Here is a 21,530-nt window from a genome sequence, read left to right on the forward strand (position 1 = left end):
GACATATATATATAACTATTCTTACACTATTTGTTGTACATTACATGGTTTGTTATAAAGACAAATCAGTTTTAACATTGACATTAAACATTTCACAACGCACTACACCTGGGTCAGCCACGACGTGCCCAACTGCACCCAGGCAAGATGTGTGGGTAGAATGTGGGCTGAGGTTCAGATTGTCTTGGCTATGCTCGGTCCTTCTCGGAAGCACGCGGTACAACAAAACATTTCATTTATCATTGAGGTGCGGTATTTTTCTTCACTTGGGCAGAATTGTGTTGACAGCGCCGTTTACCCTGCGCTATTTGTTAGTGGTACAAGGGAAGTTCACAGGTCCAGTGGATGATTGCGCAAAAAGGGATAATCTACCGTTCTGCTGTCACAAGCCTTTAAAAACGCATGGGAATCACGGAAGAGAATAATGAGAATTCTAAGTAGTATTATGCAGTTATATAATTGGTGGTACCAGAGATTTGTTAATGAACAACATCACAACACCGTGTAGAAAGAATTAAAAAATTTTGTTTATGATGAAAGAGCAAACAATTAGAACGATTGATGGACGGGAGTCATTGTTCTGTACATCAAAACCCACTTTATGCTCCATGTACTAGCATGGAGCACATCATGAAATTGGTGGTATGAAGAGTTGATTGTTTTGAAGGCTTTATATATTACTGCAAAGTACGTTGGTTAAGTCAAGGGGCATGCCTGGAAATAGTTTTCGATTTATAACCCGCTATTGTTGAACGTATGGAGGAAATTAAGAGCATGAAGAGAAGTCAGAACATCCGAATGGATTGCAGAGGCAGAACCTTGCATTTTAAGGGTACGAGATGGAACACTGCTCATAGTGAGATACTGCTATGTGACAAACAACTTATTTCTCATTCCAAGGGGCTGCATTTAAAACGAAAATCGCATTGTGGAAGGGACAAATTCTGACAAAAAACTCGTCAATTTCCCTAAGCTCACTGCTATTAAAGACAACGTGAGGTTTGAAGAATTCATGGTGTCTTTGAAAGAATTACACGAACAGTTTTCTAGACGTTTGGAAGGCACTGCCAATGTTACATCTGTTTTATAGCAGTTTTCAAGACCGTTTGCCTTTTCAGTTGAAAGTATGCAGGTAGAACAAACTGATCTACAATGTAATCCGCGTTTAAAATTCAAAAAATTTTACGTTTAAGTTGCCCACGAGGTCTACGTTCTTTTTCTCTGGAACGGTATCCACGTGTCCATAATGAGGATGCAAACGTGATAAAATACTTCGACACATATATGTGTATGAAGGGCTGTTTCGGTAGTGAAACTAAGTATATCACAATTACATCGAACCTGACTTTTTTTAGATTATATTAATTATTCATTCCATAGACCCACAAAAGAGGGGATCCTCCTGGGTGTGGCACATGTCAGAGAAAATCTGTGAAATTGTCTGCGTCTGTTCAAGATAAAAATTCTCATAAGTCTTCAGCGCACCTAAAATAATTAAACAATACTGAAAATTTGTTTTGTTTTTATCTACGTTGCTATGAAAGACAAAACCAAGTCACAAGCAATGTTTCAGTACTCCCATTTAACTGTGGCGCATTCGCAGTTACCTCCTCTTCCCCCTCCACGTACTCAGACATTATGTCGTGGAAGTGTGCAGCCATGCGGGCGACATGACATGCGAAAATGAGCCCTTCTTGCACTACCCAATCAAACATTATTATAAAATTCCTATAGAGAATTTGAAAACACGTTTAAAAAGGTGTTGTTTTAGATAACTGTTTAAAAAGTATTTAGGTCAGTAATACTGAATTTCCAGAATGGGATTTTCACTCTGCAGCGGAGTGTGCGCTGATATGAAACTTCCTGGCAGATTAAAACTGTGTGCCCGACTGAGACTCGAACTCGGGACCTTTGCCTTTCGCGGGCAAGTGCTCTACCAGCTTTTTTTTCCGTTGCATCTGCTCGGGGCGGACGTCGTAAGACATCCGTTTAAGTTCGTTGTTAATCGATTAACTCAGTTTTTTTTATTTCAGAGGGAGCTAACCCTCTGACCGAACACGCTGAGCTACCGTGCCGGCTAGTATCTGAGCTACCGAAGCACGACTCACGCCCGGTAGTCACAGCTTTACTTCTGCCAGTATCCCTGTCCTACCTTCCAAACTTTGTAGAAGCTCTCCTGCGAACATTGCAGAACTAGCACTCCTGAAAGAAAGGATATTGCGGAGACATGGCTTAGCCACAGCCTGGGGGTGAGTCGTGCTTTGGTAGCTCAGATGGTAGAGCACTTGCCCGCGAAAGGCAAAGGTCCCGAGTTCGAGTCTCGGTCGGGCACACAGTTTTAATCTGCCAGGAAGTTTCATATCAGCGCACACTCCGCTGCAGAGTGAAAATCTCATTCTGGAAATATCCCCCAGGCTGTGGCTAAGCCATGTCTCCGCAATATCCTTTCTTTCAGGAGTGCTAGTTCTGCAAGGTTCGCAGGAGAGCTTCTGTAAAGTTTGGAAGGTAGGGGACCGATACTGGCAGAAGTACAGCTGTGAGTACCGGGCGTGAGTCGTGCTTCGGTAGCTCAGATGGTAGAGGACTTGCCCGCGAAAGGCAAAGGTCCCGAGTTCGAGTCTCGGTCGGGCACACAGTTTTAATCTGCCAGGAAGTTTCAATACTGAATTTGATATTGTCTGGAAAAGTATTATAAGCTTTGTGCTGAAGTAGTGAACTCCATTTTCTACTTCGTTCATTTCGTGCAATCTAAAATTCTATTCAACAGAAGACATAAGAGAAAAAATATATATTGAGATGTCAATTCAGCTGTTTGAATATGTTTCTACATTAACTGTACATGTGGGCTACAAACATTATTCTGTACACTCAGTTTTGTGTAGTAAAGAGCTGATCCAATGGAAACGGCCCAAGTACGAAGCTTTGACTGCATATTCATCACCAGTTGCACTGATAATATAGATAACAAATGTTGCTGAGCTCGATCTTTTTAACAGTTCAATGGTATATAAAGGCCACTTTAGCTTGTTCCTCATGTGTAGGCCAAGCAATATGGAGGACCTCACTCCCATTAATTCTTTATCATTACATTTTTTTTTAAATTTCTACCTCCAAACAGTGTGCTATCCATGTTCCCTATTACACTGTTATACGGTGTAACAATAACCAAAACGGCCTTGCTGTGCTGGTACTGCGAACGGCTGAAAGCAAGGGAAAACTACAGCTGTAATTTTTCCCGAGGGCATGCAGCTTTACTATATGATTAAATGATGATGGCGTCCTCTTGGGTAAAATATTCCGGAGATAAAATAGTCCCCCATTCGGATCTCCGGGCGGGGACTACTCAAGAGGATGTCGTTATCAGGAGAAAGAAAACTGGCGTTCTACGGATCGGAGCGTGGAATGCCAGATCACTTAATCGGGCAGGTAGGTTACGAAATTTAAAAAGGGAAATGCATAGGTTAAAGTTAGATATAGTGGGAATTAGTGAAGTTCGGTGGCAGGACGAACAAGACTCCTGGTCATGTGACTACAGGTTTATAAAGACAAAATCAAATAGGGGTAATGCAGGAGTAGGTTTAATAATGAATAGGAAAATAGGAATGAGGGTAAGCTACTACAAACAGCATAGTGAACGCATTATTGTGACCAAGATAGATACGAAGCCCACACCTACTACAGTAGTACAAGTTTATATGCCAACTAGCTCTGCAGATGACGAAGAAATTGAAGAAATGTATGATCAAATAAAAGAAATTACTCAGATAGTGAAGGGTGACGAAAATTTAACAGTCATGGGTGACTGGAATTTGGTAGTAGGAAAAGGGAGAGAAGGAAACGTAGTAGGTGAATATGGACTGGGGCAAAGAAATGAAAGAGGAAGCCGCCTGGCAGAACTTTGCAGAGAGCACAACTTAATCATAGCTAACACTTGGTTCAAGAATCATAAAAGAAGGCTGTATACATGGAAGAAGCCTGGAGATACTGACAGGTTTCAGATAGATTATATAATGGTAAGACAGAGATTTAGGAACTAAGTTTTAAGTTGTAAGACATTTCTAGGGGCAGATGTGGACTCTGACCACAATCTATTGGTTATGACCTGTAGATTAAAACTGAAGAAACTGCAAAAAGGAGATGGGACCTGGATAAACTAAAAGAACCAGAGGTTGTACAGAGTTTCAGGGAGAGCATACGGGAGCAATTGACAGGAATAGGGGAAAGAAATACAGTAGAAGAAGAATGGGTAGCTTTGAGGGATGAAGTAGTGAAGGCAGCAGAGGATCAAGTACGTAAAAAGACGAAAGCTAGTGGAAATCCTTGGGTAACATAAGAAATATTGAATTTAATTGATGAAAGGGGAAAATATAAAAATGCAGTAAATGAAGCAGGCAAAAAGGAATACAAACGTCTCAAAAATGAGATCGACAGGAAGTGGAAAATGGCTAAGCAGGGATGGCTAGAGAACATATGTAAGGATGTAGAGGCTTATCTCACTAGGGGTAAGATAGATACTGCCTACAGGAAAATTAAGGAGACCTTTGGGGATAAGAGAACCACTTGTATGAACATCAAGAGCTCAGATGGAAACCCAGTTCTAAGCAAAGAAGGGAAAGCAGAAAGGTGGAAGGAGTATATAGAAGGTCTATACAAGGACGAAGTACTTGAGGACAATATTATGGAAATGGAAGAGGATGTAGATGAAGATGAAATGGGAGATACAATACTGCGTGAAGAGTTTGACAGAGCACTGAAGGACCTAAGTCGAAACAAGGCCCCTGGAGTAGACAACATTCCATTGGAACTACTGACGGCCTTGGGAGAGCCAGTCCAACAAAAGTCTACCATCTGGTGAGCAAGATGTATGAGACAGGCCAAACACCCTCAGACTTCAAGAAAAATATAATAATTCCAATCCCAAAGAAAGCAGGTGTCGACAGATGTGAAAATTACCGTACTATCAGTTTAATAAGTCACAGCTGCAAAATACGAACGCGAATTCTTTACAGACGAATGGAAAAACTAGTAGAAGCCGACCTCGGGGAAGATCAGTTTGGATTCCGTAGAAATGTTGGAACACGTGAGGCAATACTGACCCTACGACTTATCTTAGAAGCTAGATTAAGGAAGGGCAAACCTACGTTTCTAGCATTTGTAGACTTAGAGAAAGTTTTTGACAATGTTGACTGGAATACTCTCTTTCAAATTCTACAGGTGGCAGGGGTAAAATACAGGAAGCGAAAGGCTATTTACAATTTGTACAGAAATCAGATGGCAGTTATAAGAGTCGAGGGACATGAAAGGGAAGCAGTGGTTGGGAAGGGAGTGAGACAGGGTTGTAGTCTGTCCCCAATGTTATTCAATCTGTATATTGAGCAAGGAGTGAAGGAAACAAAAGAAAAATTCGGAGTAGGTATTAAAATCCATGGAGTAGAAATAAAAACTTTGAGGTTCGCCGATGACATCGTAATTCTGTCAGAGACGGCAAAGGACTTGGAAGAGCAGTTGAACGAAATGGGCAGTGTCCTGAAAGGAGGGTATAAGATGAACATCAACAAAAGTAAAACGAGGATAATGGAATGTAGTCGAATTAATTCGGGTGATGCTGAGGGAATTAGATTAGGAAATGAGACTCTTAAAGTAGTAAAGGAGTTTTGCTATTTGGGGAGCAAAATAACTGATGATGGTCGAAGTAGAGAGGATATAAAAGGTAGACTGGCAATGGCAAGGAAAGCGTTTCTGAAGAAGAGAAATTTGTTAACATCGAGTATAGATTTAAGTGTCAGGAAGTCATTTCTGAAAGTATTTGTATGGAGTGTAGCCATGTATGGAAGTGAATCATGGACAATAAATAGTTTGGACAAGAAGAGAATAGAAGCTTTCGAAATGTGGTGCTACAGAAGAATGCTGAAGATTAGATGGGTGGATCACATAACTAATGAGGAAGTTTTGAATAGGATTGGGGAGAAGAGAAGTTTGTGGCACAACTTGACCAGAAGAAGGGATCGGTTGGTAGGACATGTTCTGAGGCATCAAGGGATCACCAATTTCGTATTGGAGGGCAGCGTGGAGGGTAAAAATCGTAGAGGGAGACCAAGAGATGAGTACACTAAGCAGATTCAGAAGGATGTAGGTTGCAGTAGGTACTGGGAGATGAAGAAGCTTGCACAGGATAGAGTAGCATGGAGAGCTGCATCAAACCAGTCTCAGGACTGAAGACCACAACTAACAACAACAACATGGTTTCTCAGTCAAAATATTTGTCCAATCTTCAGAGTTAGTAAAACGTTGTTATTAAGATTTTACAGTGTGAGGTCCTCTATAAATATAACAAACAGCAGAGGTCCCTGCACAGAACCTTGTGGTGCTACACAGGTAATGCTGTCCAGTCATTGAGTTTATTGTCCCCTGAGGAGCGAGCACCATGTCATGGACCAGCTAGTTTCTGAGTGTGCACCATCTCGGTAGGAAACGGGTGACAGCATAACATTTCATTACAATCTCCCAAGACATGAATCGCCACTTGGACCCAGGAAACCGCCTACCACATATTCTATCGGATGAGGTAACATCCATAAGCTACAGTTTCTGCAAAGGAGTGGATATTATAATAAGATTCAATCTAAGTACTGTTTCCAGGCCTCATTGAGTTGTCAACAGCGAGAGTTATAATGTTCAAAGAGCTAAATCAATCTAAACCAAACACAGGCCAGAACGTCAACAAAATGCTTACTGAGAGCAAACCGAGGAAAAGAATACCTCTAAACATGGAAATGTGTAAGTGAGGAAGATTATCCGTAAGTCAGGCTTCGAAGCTAGTAGAAACACGACTGATGTGAGTCTGTGGTGCCCTTAACTCTCTCTTCAGAAACCAGAGGCTCCATCCAACGCACACAGTGCAGGCGTGCATTGTCAGTGGCCTCTGTAACCAGTTCGCTGACGGCCAACATCGTTCGTTCGGCGATCTCTGTTGCCATAAAATTATCAGCAGGTGTGGATACAGAATCAGCACCATTAAATGTCAGCTTAACGAACAGTGCTGGTTGGGTAGGTTGTGGAAAGGTGGTCGTCTAGACAAGTACATAGCTGTTTTACGCTCACAAGTTCCTTCTGAAATGTTTTGCTTTACTCACACAACCAACTGTGGCAGACCCATCAGAGTAGTCTCATCTTGTCTATAAACATAACTGTACACTGTTTCTTGCCAGTGATCACTATTGCAAAGTGAAGGTGCATAGTAGCAGTAAGTACTTTTATCGTCTATGACAACACTTAGTCTTTGCTAATAGAATGAGATTTAGGTAGGAAGAGAGAGGGCACAAAGTTACTAATGAATAGAAAAAAAAGCGTTGTCGACAGTCGTCACCTATCTAACAGAGCTCAGCATGAATTTGAAGATTCTTTAGAGGTGAAGCCGCGGGTGACTGAAGGTCTAATAATGCAGTGACAGTCATGATGGTGCAGGCAATCATCTGATTCTGGTCGTTGAGGTTATCCCCTCTTGGTTTGGAGACAACTTCCTAAGCAGAACCCAATGGCTTTCTGTTTCTAATGCGTGCAGTGTTGGTTGCAGCACACTGAGGGAGTACCTGCGCTTCGAATGCCAGGGTCGACAGTTTGCGAAGTCGTTTTTGTGAGAAAAGGATAGCGTCTAGAAATTCCGAACTGGTGGTGGTGGCAGCAAAGCTCGAAATGAGATACTTGTAAAATACATGTTGACTTTACGCCAAATAGAGGGACTAGCGAAGCAAAACTTCCTCAGATCTGTGAACGTCTTTGCACTCCTCACAGCACATACCAGTCTCCCGAGGTGCTATGCCTCATTAAACAACAAAGTGACAAGTATCAGACACCAAAGGGACTTACATCGAAATACACAACTAAAACTCACAATCACGCTTACTAGAATTATTATTTGTTTTAAAAGTGGTTTCCCTAGGATAACTGAACAATGTGAGCTTAAATATAAACAAACCCTCAAGTCTTCTTTGCTTTTTTGCAATAACCATTATTAATCGTATTTATCTAACTTTAGAAAATGGACTTCAAGCTACTGATGAAATGGATACCTCTCTGTTCTATGGTTTTTGGCTTAGAAGTAAGAAAAGAGAAATCCCTTAGCCTCTTTCCTACCTCATAGGGCGTCTCCACTATTTTTTATCCTAGATCGGCTGTAGTAAAGAATCTGTGGATACTATGAATCAGTTTGTTGTTGAGAAATGAATGTTTCAAAATAGTGCACTCGACTCAAATCGTTCTGACTGGTAGTATACCCACTGAATGAGCTGAGAGTATATTTGGATCGTTCTGCAGATATTGTTTCTTTGAGAAAACTAGTAGTGATCCTACTGAATTCTGCTTTGATATTCCTTATTTAAGTTTTAGGTGTACTGAAGTTCGCACGTCACTCGCAACCTGGTACTGCCCATTTTAAATATTCATTTAAACTACCAATGTCTCAAATACAAGTTCGCGTCTCAACAAATGCATTAAACCATTCGATTGGCTCCTATTGTATAACGTTATTTTGTTCAAAAGCAATTTGCACATATAGTTTTGCACTGTTCGTCTCTTTTCCAAAAATATCCATTCAATTACTGCGCGTACCTTTGTTTGTAATACACTCAAGAAGTTGCTACATACAACGAAAAGTTAAAACGTTTTTAGGGCTATTAATTCTGAATTATAAGCACTGCTTTCTTTTTGTTCTCGTTCCCGTTCGTGGACGTCCACATAGTCGATTCGCTCATTATATTTGGCACTATGTAAAGTAGGTTAATACGTGTATGCTCTTGGACGACTGTATAAAATGTACAGTTATAAAAATTGGGAACTAAGTTGTCGCACCAGAGGTCCATCCTTACTATTGGTCAGACAGCACATCATGGAAGAGCGGCGGAGGGAGGGAGGGGGAGGGGGATTTCATACATGAAAATCTTGCTTACATTTTATCAGGAATAATTCAAGTTCTTGACGAAGGTTTCAAGTCATAGTGTTTCTGGTCGTACCGTTCTGAGACAGTTCATGGGTAGCTGGATTGTGGAATACAATGGGATGATAGGTTTAGTATGGCATCGGATAAATCGTAATTGTTATTTAACTACCCTGGTGTCTAAAACTAAAGCAACAAACCTCTATTTTCCCGTCATCTGTCTAATTAACGATATAATCATACAAACTGTCAATGGATGCCCGTACGATCTTGTTCTTCACATAAGATAGCATCCTGGTCAACGGACAACCACGCCAATGATGACTTCAGGACACCTATCAAATGGGGTAGCGTTTGCGGAGTAGACCCACACCCACAAACGCTGTGTACACAGTCACAGACGGTGCAGTATGGCACAGAGAAGGCAGCTACAGGACTCTCTGCGTTGGAGGGCCATAGGAAGAATGGAAGCAGGATAGTAGCAATCTAATGTGGCCCAGTGGCTTATTGTGAATCGCTCTGTTGTTTCCCAGATGTGACGACAGTCTATAGAGACCGAAAGTGTATCCCAAAGACCATGGCAGGGCCGACCACGTGTGACATCAGAAAGACCATTGTTTGGCTGCAAGGGCACGACGGTACCGCCGTAGGACTGCACGACAACTGATATCTCACCTCGCAACATTCACTGGACGTGTTGTATCGAGACAAACGGTGCATAGAAGGCTTCGGCAGAGTAACATTTACTGTCGAAGACCTGCTGTGTGTGTACCTCTGACGTCTAAAGTGGAGCCAAAGTGTCACGTGGGTGGCCGCACAGCGGACCAACGTTTTTCTCATACACGAGTCCCGATTTTGTCTGGAGAGTGATTCTCGACGATTTCGCATCTGAATGGAACGTGGCACATGATTTTGGGACCCAAACAGTGCGGAAAGAGGCCGATATCGAGAAAGAACCCTAATGGTGGTGGATGCGACTATGTTGAGCATTCGAAGATCTCTTCATGAAACTGTATGGTTGAATCGGCAAGGTTCAACTGCTGTCGTGACGAGATCTTGAGACCTCATGTGCGGTTGTTGCGAGGTGCTGTGAGCCCAGACTTCGTATTGATGGACGATAATGCTCGACCTCGTAGAGCACAGGTGGCAACGGAAGATATTGCACGCATGGCGTGACCTGTTCGGTCCCCCGATTTGAATCCCGTCGAGAATGTCTGGGATGCACCACGGAGACGAGTTGCATCATGTCAGGATCCACCAAGCATTTTCCGAGACTTGCGAGCACCTCTGCAGGAAGAGTGGGCCTTATTGCCTCAATCCAAGTTTGATAGCATCATTCACAGCATGCCACGTCGTAGTCAGGCATGTATTGCTGCTAGAGGTCGTCACAACGCACATTAACCAATTATCAGAATGTGTGTGCAAATCCGTCAAGTTGGTAGAAACGAAGAATATTTTTGTCTACCGTTATACATGTTGCAGTTTTTTACGTTCTGTATTCTTTACTTTGTTTGTATTTTACTAAAGCCTGTTTGTACTGATTCGTGGCAAAATAAACGTAACCTTGCTAAATTTCCGTCTGTTGCTTTAATTTTGGACACCAGTGCAAATTTTGTTGGTGCTAGAGTATTATTCAGCGTTTGAAGTCCTTATGTAGTAGGCTTCACAAAATATACGGTACAAATCTGAAGACATCCTGCTAGGCTCATAATGCATAATTTATATGAAAATAAAACAGAGTTGTTCAGAGAAAGTAAACGGGAAGTTTTGGACTAACAACAGTAAACCCTGTTGGGTAAATTTAGAGAATCATTATTTGAGGAAGACTGCGTGATCATTCTGCTACCGCCATCGCATGTCTCGCGTTGGATCATGAGAATAAGATCCGAGAGATGAACGTGCATACAAAGGCATATGGACGGTAATTTTTTTCCTCACTCAATATGTAAATAGAACGGGACAGATATACAACGGTATTGATACAATGTACCCTCCGACATGCACTGTAAAGTATCTTGCGAAGTATATACGTACACTGCCGGACAAGAGTGCAACATTCGCATGGTCACGGTCATTATATTGGCAAGTGAGTTAAGAGGCAGTTCGTCATTGTACGAGTATGCCTATACAATAACGAATTCAGGCCAAATGAAATACGCACGTCACAGCAAAACGTTCCCAAACAGTTGCATCAATACACGGAGTAGCCCCTCCTCTGGCGGCAACTTAGGCGTGTATTCTCGCATGCAAACGATCATAAAGATGCAGAATGGCTTCTGCCATAGCTTTTCCTAAGCATCTTGTGCCTCTTGTTGCAATTCGGCTGCGATTCTTGTAGTCCCTCGAGAAGGAGTAAGTTCCCGTTTCATCATGTCCCATCCATGTTCAGTTGATGGCAGATCTTATAATCTTACTGGTCAGGGCAGTTGTTGTACACCACGAAGAACATGTCGTGCCACAGCAGCTGTACGCGAACGTGCACTGTTCTGCTGAAAAGGGGCGAAGAAATGATAGTATCATGGGGATAACAGCCTTCGCAATGTAATGGGCACTGTTTACTTTACGCAGCAGAAATACCAAGTGAGACCGCGAGTTGTAATTAATGGCACCTCAGATCATGAAGCCTAGGATGGGACGTGTGTCATGGGGAATGCAATCTGGAATAGGCAGCTCACCAAGTCTACCCCATACATGTGCAAGTCCTTCACTCACATACAGACAGAACCTACTTTCATCAGTGAAGCTAACTGGGCACCACTTCACTCTCTAGTCAACTCCTTCTTCAGTCAACTCTTTCACAACAACAGAGTGGCCATGCTTGGTAGTATTTTGGTGTCAGTGGTAGCCTAGCCAAAGGCATAAGTGATCTTAAAACTGCTGCAAGCAGGCGGCTCCCAATGGTACCTGATGACACAGTAGGTCTTACACATTCCCTAATTTCGCCCCTGGATGATGTTCTGTCAGCTTCCACCATTCCCACAATGTGTCGATCTTTACATGCATCTACACCATGTGGACGTCCAGAATCTGGTCTACAGGTGTGGGAATGTTTCACAGGCCACTGTCGAAAGCAGTGACACACCACCAACACAATGTGCCCATCACGAACAGCAATCCATCAATATGTCAATCCAGACTCACGATGCTACCCCGTTTAAACGGCTGAAGCTGTTCACAGGCGTAGGTATTTGTCAGTGGGGCACAGTCGTACCCTCGAATGAATATTGCAAACACTGTTCAGCTTTAAACTCGGCACAGTTACTGCCTGCAGAGTAAAACAAGGTGCACTGACAAGCCTACTAGCAGCACTTGATCGCCGAGGACCGATCACTAACACTATAACCCCTCACTACCACAATATTATCTCCTGCTGGCACTGAGCACAGTCCTTACGCTTGTTGCATTTCCTTCCCAACAGTGTAGACGTAGACTGTGTGAGCTTAAAAACTTTTGTCACCAAAAATAGAGATCAAATATTGCCAGGTGCCATCGTAAAAAAGATTTGAAGTACTTACTTTAAACTGTAAGCACATTACCCAGAGAAAGAAATGAAGAAAAAAATTATGCCTTGGAAGCCTCTCTCAAAATCGCTGAAGCAGATGTGTATTCTGACAGCCATGGTCGTGGTCTTGGAGAAGGTCTTTTTTAATTATTACAGTTTAAAAGTATGTGGCTATCTTGCAACAGTGTGCCCAAAGATAAATCATCAATGACACCAAATCATAAATTGAAATATATAATCATCACGTTGTACCGTCGGGAGGCACAATTAACGTATATAGGTACAAGCTAGTGTATGCTGTCCGCAACTTGAAACGAATTCTACAAATTTCTGACAAACAAACTGCAATACATTTTGGAATACCAAATAGACATGACATTAATAAAGTTCCAGAAGGATTGTGACGAATTCCAAAATACACTGTCAGACAAAAAAGTGAAACGCCCAGAAGGGGGGAGAACTGGAAATTAAATTTCACGGGTTGAAAGGCTATAATATGTTATTTCAGTGATTACTGAATCGAGTCAAATGTATGAAGAACTTGGCAGCATAAGCCCACTTATCAGTACAATGTTGCACCCTCCTCTGGCCCGGATGCATGAACTAATTCAGTCGAGAATAGTCTCATAAAACCGTTGTATCTTCTCCTGAGGAAAGCTAGTCCACGAATGTTGTAACTGGTCTTTGATGTCACGGATACTGGCAATGGGATGGAGCTGACATCCGAGCTGGGCTCAAAAATGCTCCATTGGTGACAGTTTGGTGATCTTGCTGGTCACAGGAGTACCTCAGTATCATGCAGACAGTTTATAGAGATACTTGTCGTGTGGGGACATGCTCTGTTGCAAAATGATACTGTTGCACTTGAAGTAACACATGGGCACGGAGGATTTTCATGACGTACCATTGTGCCGCCAGTGTTCCCTCAATCACTACTACCCATGACCTAAAGTCACACGAGATGGCTACCCACACCGATGATAGGAATAGCATCACTGTGCATAGGGCCGGCCGAAACTATCCAGGCGCCCAGGGTGAGTCTCTCATTTGGCGCCCTTTACCATGTAAGACTATGCATAATGAAAAGGAAACTAATATTGGATTGGGTAACAAAACTTTTATTTAATTTAATATAACTAAGCAATGAGCCTACATTGTCTGTCAGTCGTCGGAACACAAAACATTTAATGAAAAACAAATATAAACAAACGGCTAATACTGTAATTTTTATAGTTTTTTTGCCAGCTACTCTCTGATAAGATTAGCAAAATTTGGGTTTTCTGCAACTTCATTTTCAGTGGACAGCGAGGCGAAACTGGTCAGTCTTGTTTGAGGCACTGCCAAATACGTTTTTATCAATTTCAGTTTGCAACCATTGCGTTGGCCACTTGCAACAGTCACTGGTATTGTTAACAGATTACGCAACTTTAGCCAGGTGTTGGGATATAACTCTTAAAGATTATGCTTTTTGATAAAGTTTAAGGCTTCAGAGGCGTTGCCTGGCTGTCTTCGAGATAATGTTGCAGACCTAATATTTCGTTGTACAACAAATCGCCATCAGCATCTGATTTCGTGTGGACTGTTAACTTTTCTTATAACTTAGATCAATTTTGTATTAGTTCTTCTTCATTTTGATTTTATTGATGTTAAACAAGAAACTATGTCGCAAAAACTTATATCTGTTCAAATGTTTATTTCATAGATATGAGCACAGTGTTCAGAAGGGCATTAAAGAACTCTACTTCTACTTTTTGGGAGGGTCAATCATTTGATCATCAACAGCCACTTAACCCACTCTGCATTTAACACTTCTTAGCCACGTATTTTGTGGTTTAAATAATGGCTGTGTATCGAGCTCCGACGCTAATTCAGTTGCTGTTACAATAGTTTCTTCGAAAACTGTTTGTCTATATGTTTACAAATAAGAGCAACATTTATCAACGATTTCGTTAAACTGGACGAAGGTGATTGTAGGTGACTGACTTGCTTTGCTCACAACGTTAATTTTGAAACGGAACATCATACAATGTCGCGAGAGAAACAATGAATCTGAAGTCCTCCTTGTGTTGTCTCTTCATGTGACATCGCAACATCGCTTTGTTTGGTAACATCGGCCAAGGAAACCAAAGCGTCGTGTATTTCACATAATCGACAACGATGCGCTTTGACACTTTCAACTCGAGCTTCCCAGCGTGTTTCACTTAAATCTTTCAGGGTGTATATTTTGAAATGGTCGGTCAAAATTTTGCAACATTTCAAACAGGTCACTAATTTTACTGATGATTTTGCCGCATCATGTAACCCGAAATTATAACTGTGGCATCCACATGGTACAAAAAAAGGTAGCGGATTTAACGTCGTAATTCTGTTCTGTACGCATTTATTTTTCCTCTTCATGTTCGCGCAGTTATCGCAACCCCGTTCTCTGCCGTAATTAATGTTGTGGCCTAGTTCACCCAATTCTTAAAATGATTTCTGTGATACCCGCACCTATTGTACCATCTGTTTCCAAAAATGAAATAAAATATACTTTTACACGTACGCCGTCCTCTGTTACGTAGGCGCATCGTAAAGTAATTGAAAGTTGCTCTATGATCGCTTAATACTTAGAATCCTTTATGCGGGGTATTATTTTAGACATAACTTTTGATACAGTCAGTTCTATTAATTCATTTTGTATATTTCTGCCGCAGTAATGCTCAGCCAAATCACCATTCACTGCCAATCTGACATGCTCTTCCATGATAGTACCAAACTTTGCCAATAATTGTACAAGGCCTAGGAATTTTCCATTGTTTGGAAAAAATAATTTATCTGGTAACCCTCTGAATGTCACATTATTTTCAGCAAAACACAATGTTATGTGCATCAATCATTGAAGCACATTGTTCCATCGTAAACTTTCTTTAGAAATTAGCTTTTATTCTCCTTTGTTAGATTATATTAGTACTTGTGGCACAGATCATGAATACGACACTTTGTAATGATGTGGAACGTGTCAGTTTAATAAAAGGTGTATATACAAGTTATTACATTACACAAAATATCACATGACAATATTGTTGTGTGGGGGTTGGGGAAATTACCCACTTACTATATCCAAAAATTCATCTAATGAGTAGGAGGAGTTGCCATTAAGAAATTCTTTTAATTTCCTTTTAAATGCTATATGGCTATCTGTCAGACTTTTGGTGCTATTAGGTAAGTGACCAAAGACTTTTGTGGCAGCACAATTTACCCCATCTGAGCCAAAGTTAGATTTAACCTTGAGTAGTGACGATCTTCCTTTCTCCTAGTGTTGTAGAATGTACACTGCTATTACTTTTGAATTCGTTCGGATTGTTAATTACAAATTTCATAAGTATATATATATATATATATATATATATATATATATATATATATATATATATATATATATATATATATATATTGGTAGGCTACAGTGAAGATCCCTAGTTCTTTAAATAAGTGTCATAGTTAATACAGCTTTAAACGCGATTTCAGCTTCAGTCCATTGAGTAAATGCTTTTTTGAGGTTAGGACTATTTTCAAACATTTTCAAAGCTTCACTAAAATGTTTCCAGTTTTTGAAAACCTCAGTTGTTGTCAGATTAGCGGTTGACTTTGCGTCAAGCAATCGACAACAAAATCAAAAGATACTGTCGTTTAATACTGAATACATTAACCAACGTCGTCTGATAGTTTTCTTGTGTAATGTGCTAAAGAGAAATAACGCCCATTTTCATATTTTGGAAAACTGCTTAGATATACTTGTGAGGATACGCACGGTAAAACGTAATATATATATCTCGCATTAAGTACTTTCGGCCAAGTACCTACGTTAGAAACCTTTTATTCCAGGTACGCTGATACTTTCATTAACGACAGAAGTCACATACTGATTTTAACTTGGAGATATCTCAGAGCGTTCATGCAAGGATTTACTAGGCTGGTTAATTTGATCACCTTGAATAGATGACTGTATATGTTTAGTGCCTAATTGGTTCGAATGGCTAGGAGCACTATGGAACATACATCTGAGGTCATCAGTTCCCTACAACTTAGAACTACTTAAACCTAACTAACCTAAGGACACAGCCCGTAGCGGTCGCGCGGTTCCAGACTGAAGCACCAGTGCCTAATTGTTCACAATATAAAGAAATATTGGGCTTCTAACTCAATGTCTGAAGTACTTGCCTTAAAATTTCCTTTAAGGAATTTATGAATATTCATGTGTTTTTTAATTTCTTCAAAAACTTTTTTCTTCACTTGTTCTTTCACGATTTTCTGTACCATAAAGCTTTCATTTAATTATTTCCCTCTCTTCTGACATGTTCTAATAATCTAGCAAATTATTGTGAGGACACAGCTCTATTTCGCGACCACAATACTACATCTACAACAAATCAAGGAAAAAACCCATCAGGAGATGTAACTAGAAAAAAAATGAGATAAAGAATAAAAATTTTAACCAATCGTGAATTTTCAAAACGACTGAAGTCCACATTTTCATGGTTCTGAGTTGCGGGCACAATAATGTTCCAATACGCATCGCTTAATACCAAAGAGACTTTAGTCCCAAACTTCTGTACATTCTTTCCAGTAATAGAACATTCGTGTTTAATGGCAAAACAGCCTTAGTCCAGGACTTGGGTTGTTTTGCTTGTCAGGTAATGATAATTGTTAACAGATTCATGTATAGCTTTAAGTTGATAAAACGTCTGTATTACTTCTGTTTGTTTGGTAGACCTGCGATACGTTAGTGTAAAACGAAAATGGCGTCTAACAGCAGTTCTTTATGTACTGGTGTTGTTGAAAATGAAGAAAATAATGGGATGAGGAAAGGAATTAAATGGGCTACAGAATACAAGAGAGCTACAATAAAACGTGCTAATGTTAAAGGTTTGGAGCACGTAAATCATGTGAGGAAGTTGAGTTTCAGCTAGACGAACAGGACCTGCTTGCAGGAAAGCAATTTGGATTTAATTTTGTTTCACAATGTTGTTGTACACAATATTCTTGTACACATCACTGAACTTACTGAGACATAATTACTAGTAATGCAGACTCTTGTTTATAAAAAATTGTCATATAATTCAGATGCAGGAAATGTCTCAACTTGGTTTCCGAAAATGCATTTTTAGAAGCAGGCAATTACGTGAAAGATTTTGACACTAAGAGCGGTGGTGGTGGTGGTGGTGGTGGTGGTGGTGGTGGTTAGTGTTTAACGTCCCGTCGACAACGAGGTCATTACAGACGGAGCGCAAGCTCGTGTTAGGGAAGGATTGGGAAGCAAATCGGCCGTGCCCTTTCAAAGGAACCATCCCGGCATTTGCCTGAAACGATTTAGGGAAATCACGGAAAACCTAAATCAGGATGGCTGGAGACGGGATTGAACCGTCGTCCTCCCGAAGACACTAAGAGCGAACAAGACGTGTTCTTACAGGGACAAACTGAAAGCATTGCCTTAAAAAAAACGAAGAAGAAGGAAAGTCGAGCGTGGTACTAGGGCAGCTATGTTCAAGTATTAAGTTAAAGATTCAGACAAGCAGATAGAGATGTGTAAGGAAGCCTTCCCCAGTGTTTATTGTGTTACCGAATCCAAGATGAAGACATTGTGTAAGTTGCTGCTTCGAAGCAAGTCTCCTAAATACCAACGTGGAAAACACAAACCATGGAACGCAAAAGAGGCTGATATACTTGCTTCTATTCATGCTCATTGTGTCATTTATAACTAAACAAACCCACTATGGAAACACAGATTTTTTTCTACTTAAACAGTGAACTAACTGTGAAAACTATGCATGAAATGTTTCTTATTAAATATCCTGATAGTAATGTCTTACCACTATTATCACAGATATTTCAATAACAATTTCCGTTTGAGATTTGGTAAACCCAGTGTAGGAACATGCATTACGTGTGAAGAACTGAATGTTAAAGTGAAAGGCGGTGTACTTAATGATTGTGCTAAACGTGTATCCGCAGTAGAATTCCTATTTTACAAACGTCTCAGCAAAAAGTTGAACAAAACGCTGAAAGATGCAACCAAGTTATGCACTGAGAGAGAGGATTTTCTTGCTTTAACAATTGACTACATGCAAAATGTGTGCTTAGCTAAGATACCAGTTCAGGACATGTATTACTATCGTCAACTGAAAATTCCTGTTTCCTCTGTGCATAACATGAAAACTAATTCAGTATCCTACATTTACCACGAGAGGCAAGCTAAGAAAAGTCCAAATGAAATATGCAGTTTTCTCCTCCATTATTTCAATACATGTGTCTCATATGGTGTTAAAGAACTCTGGTTGTTTTGTGACAGCTGTCCAGGTCAGAATGAGTTTTTAATGGCTATAAGTGCTCAGAGGCGTTTTTTTAACATCAGTCTTCTTTTTCCTATCAGAGTACGCTCCTTTCTGCCAAATGATAGATACTTCGCAGTAGTAAAAAAAGAAGACTGTAGCGTGTGGACAGACTTTACACAATGAAGGACGTGTGTGGGCACATACTCAGCTCTGGCGCCAAAGGAAATTTTACAGAAAGTGATGATGTTCATGATTACAACAACTGGTGGTCACATTATTACAAAACAAATGTCAATTCCATAGACGTCTGTTAAGGACGTTCCTAGAGATAAAAAGGTATCTTTCACTGTTTCAACTTTTATGGAATTCTGCTTGTCTGCAGAACAGATCGGAATAGTTTTGTCAAAACTATTCAGAGGAGGAATGATTTTACATTCTTTCATCCTTGGGCCAACGTTCCCACACGTCCCAGAACTATGACACAGACACGCTTATCCAAATGGTGTGTGTCCAGTCAATTAAAATAAAATTAAAGATATACGCAGAATGCTCAAGCACATTCCCGACTATAATGAATCCAAAGTATTTTCTGAGAAAATTTCAGCTTGTGAAACAAAAACAAATGAGTAAATTTGCAATTTCGTTTTGGAAATTTTGTCCTGTATGTTTATTTTTCTGGGTGATTTACGGTTCTATGTATTCTGAATGTGTTCTCAATAAAGAAAATACATTATTATGTGTTTATATGTGACTTTACTTCGTAAGAAGCAAAACTGAAGTTAATTTGAAAAACGACTTAAGTCCTTCTTTTGTAAACCAAAATTTGAGCATGAAGGAAGTACAGGCTCATGCTTTGAAAATGACAGTCTTGTGTAGTTCAGAGTATGTATCATATATTGCAATAATTTAGTGCAATATTCGCATCAGTAAAATAATAGACAGTTTTTTCTTGTTTCTGAAAATGTAGCTCTAGGGACTTAAGTCGTTTTGAAAATTCACGATTCAAATATTGTGACAATCACGACACTCGTTTCAATCACCATTATTCAGCCGCGAAAACCTGATCACTGCCTCCGACGATTAATGACTAATTACAGAATGTAAACCGTAACGCTACCAACATGTGCAGTCTAACAATGTGTAGCGCCGTATTATTCCAGTACGTATTATTTCGTTCTGATTTCCGGTGTGTGAGTGAACATGATCGAAATTCTCGCCGCGACTCCTGAAACGCCATTTAGTAAGTCTGTGATACACAGTGAGGCGTGAAGAATAATTCTGAATTAAATAATTTATACTATCCTTTGTAGAAATCTATGAAGCCTTCTGCAACATGCACAGAATTCGGCTGCTTGGTCAAACACTCCTGGGAGGAAAAGATGAGCGTTTATTAAGTGTATTCATTTGACAGCCCGCTGTGACTCATACCATCTTCCGTAGCACAAATTACGTATTAAAATTTCAGTGTATTGACACCAAACTAGGGAGACAGCATGTTATCATAGCTGCATTCTGAATTATTTGACTTAATGAAAAGAGTTTTTTTTTCAAGCTACCATCGGAATAATTATTATTACGAGTAATATTTGCTGTCTTTTTGAAAATGAGTTGCCGGCACTGACAGTAGCCCACTTCCCATTACCTATATGACTGTGAAGCTGCCCCAAGTCCTGACCTGACTGTTCCCTGCGGCAAGGGGCCAGGTTTTCGGGGCTAAGTAGTACACACTATCATTTTTTGAAAATTAATAAATACCCTATTTAGTTTAGCGTAAAGTCCGACCAATTACAACAATATTCACGTCTCACTAAGTGCAGAACCATTCCAGCCAACGTTTAGAAAGAAGTATGATGAAATGAACTGTTCTTTTCAGTCATACGTTAATAACTTCATAACTCAGTAGCTGTGAGTACCGGACGTGAGTCGTGCTTCGGTAGCTCAGTTGGTAGAGCACTTGCCCGCGGAAGGCAAAGGTCCCGAGTTCGAGTCTCGGTCGGGCACACAGTTTTAATCTGCCAGGAAGTTTCATATCAGCGCACACTCCGCTGCAGAGTGAAAATCTCATTCTGGAAACATCCCCCAGGCTGTGGCTAAGCCATGTCTCCGCAGTATCCTTTCTTTCAGGAGTGCTAGTTCTGCAAGTTTCGCAGAAGAGCTTCTGTAAAGTTTGGAAGGTAGGAGACGGATACTGGCAGAAGTAAAGCTGTGAGTACCGGACGTGAGTCGTGCTTCGGTAGCTCAGTTGGTAGAGCACTTGCCCGCGAAAGGCAAAGGTCCCGAGTTCGAGTCTCGGTCGGGCACACAGTTTTAATCTGCCAGGAAGTTTCAACTTCATAACTATTTCACATTAAAAAAATGTTTGTTGTGACTTCCCGGCAAAATCAAGTTAGACGGGGCTACGTCGCGCTGTGTAGACCTGTACTTCCAGGGAATTCCGCCAGATGGCGATGACATATTCACAGTTCTTTGTACCTTACTCCATCATTTACATACATACATCAGAGAGAGAGAGAGAGAGAGAGAGAGAGAGAGAGAGAGAGAGAGAGAGAGAGAGAGTGGAACCAAACTGCTGGGGTCATCGGTCCCTAAGCTTACACACTCTCTGAATAGCACTGAGTAATTAATGGGTCTGTCGTTAATTCATAGCACGTTCTGCTATGGGACAACGTAAATAAGATACAACAGAGGCATCTTATGGACAAGTAAAGTAAACATAACCTGTATTATGACTTCCTTGTAATCAGACGCGTCTTCCTCCTTTCCTTGCAGCAAGAAAAGAAATCTA

At 40.6% G+C, this 21,530-nt stretch overlaps 1 protein-coding gene and 1 non-coding gene across 3 annotated transcripts in view; one reads left to right on the forward strand and one right to left on the reverse strand.

Annotated features, from left to right (window-relative positions):
- The window catches only part of LOC126297721 (N-fatty-acyl-amino acid synthase/hydrolase PM20D1-like), a 211,721-nt gene that overhangs the window by 124,635 nt on the left and 65,556 nt on the right, over positions 1-21,530 (reverse strand). The gene's annotated exons all lie outside the window — the stretch shown is intronic.
- Trnap-cgg (transfer RNA proline (anticodon CGG)) lies at positions 20,672-20,746 on the forward strand. Its single transcript has one exon. It is a non-coding gene; the product is annotated as a tRNA-Pro (tRNA).

Source organism: Schistocerca gregaria, chromosome X (assembly GCF_023897955.1).
Source record: "Schistocerca gregaria isolate iqSchGreg1 chromosome X, iqSchGreg1.2, whole genome shotgun sequence".
Taxonomy (NCBI): Eukaryota; Metazoa; Arthropoda; class Insecta; order Orthoptera; family Acrididae; genus Schistocerca; species Schistocerca gregaria.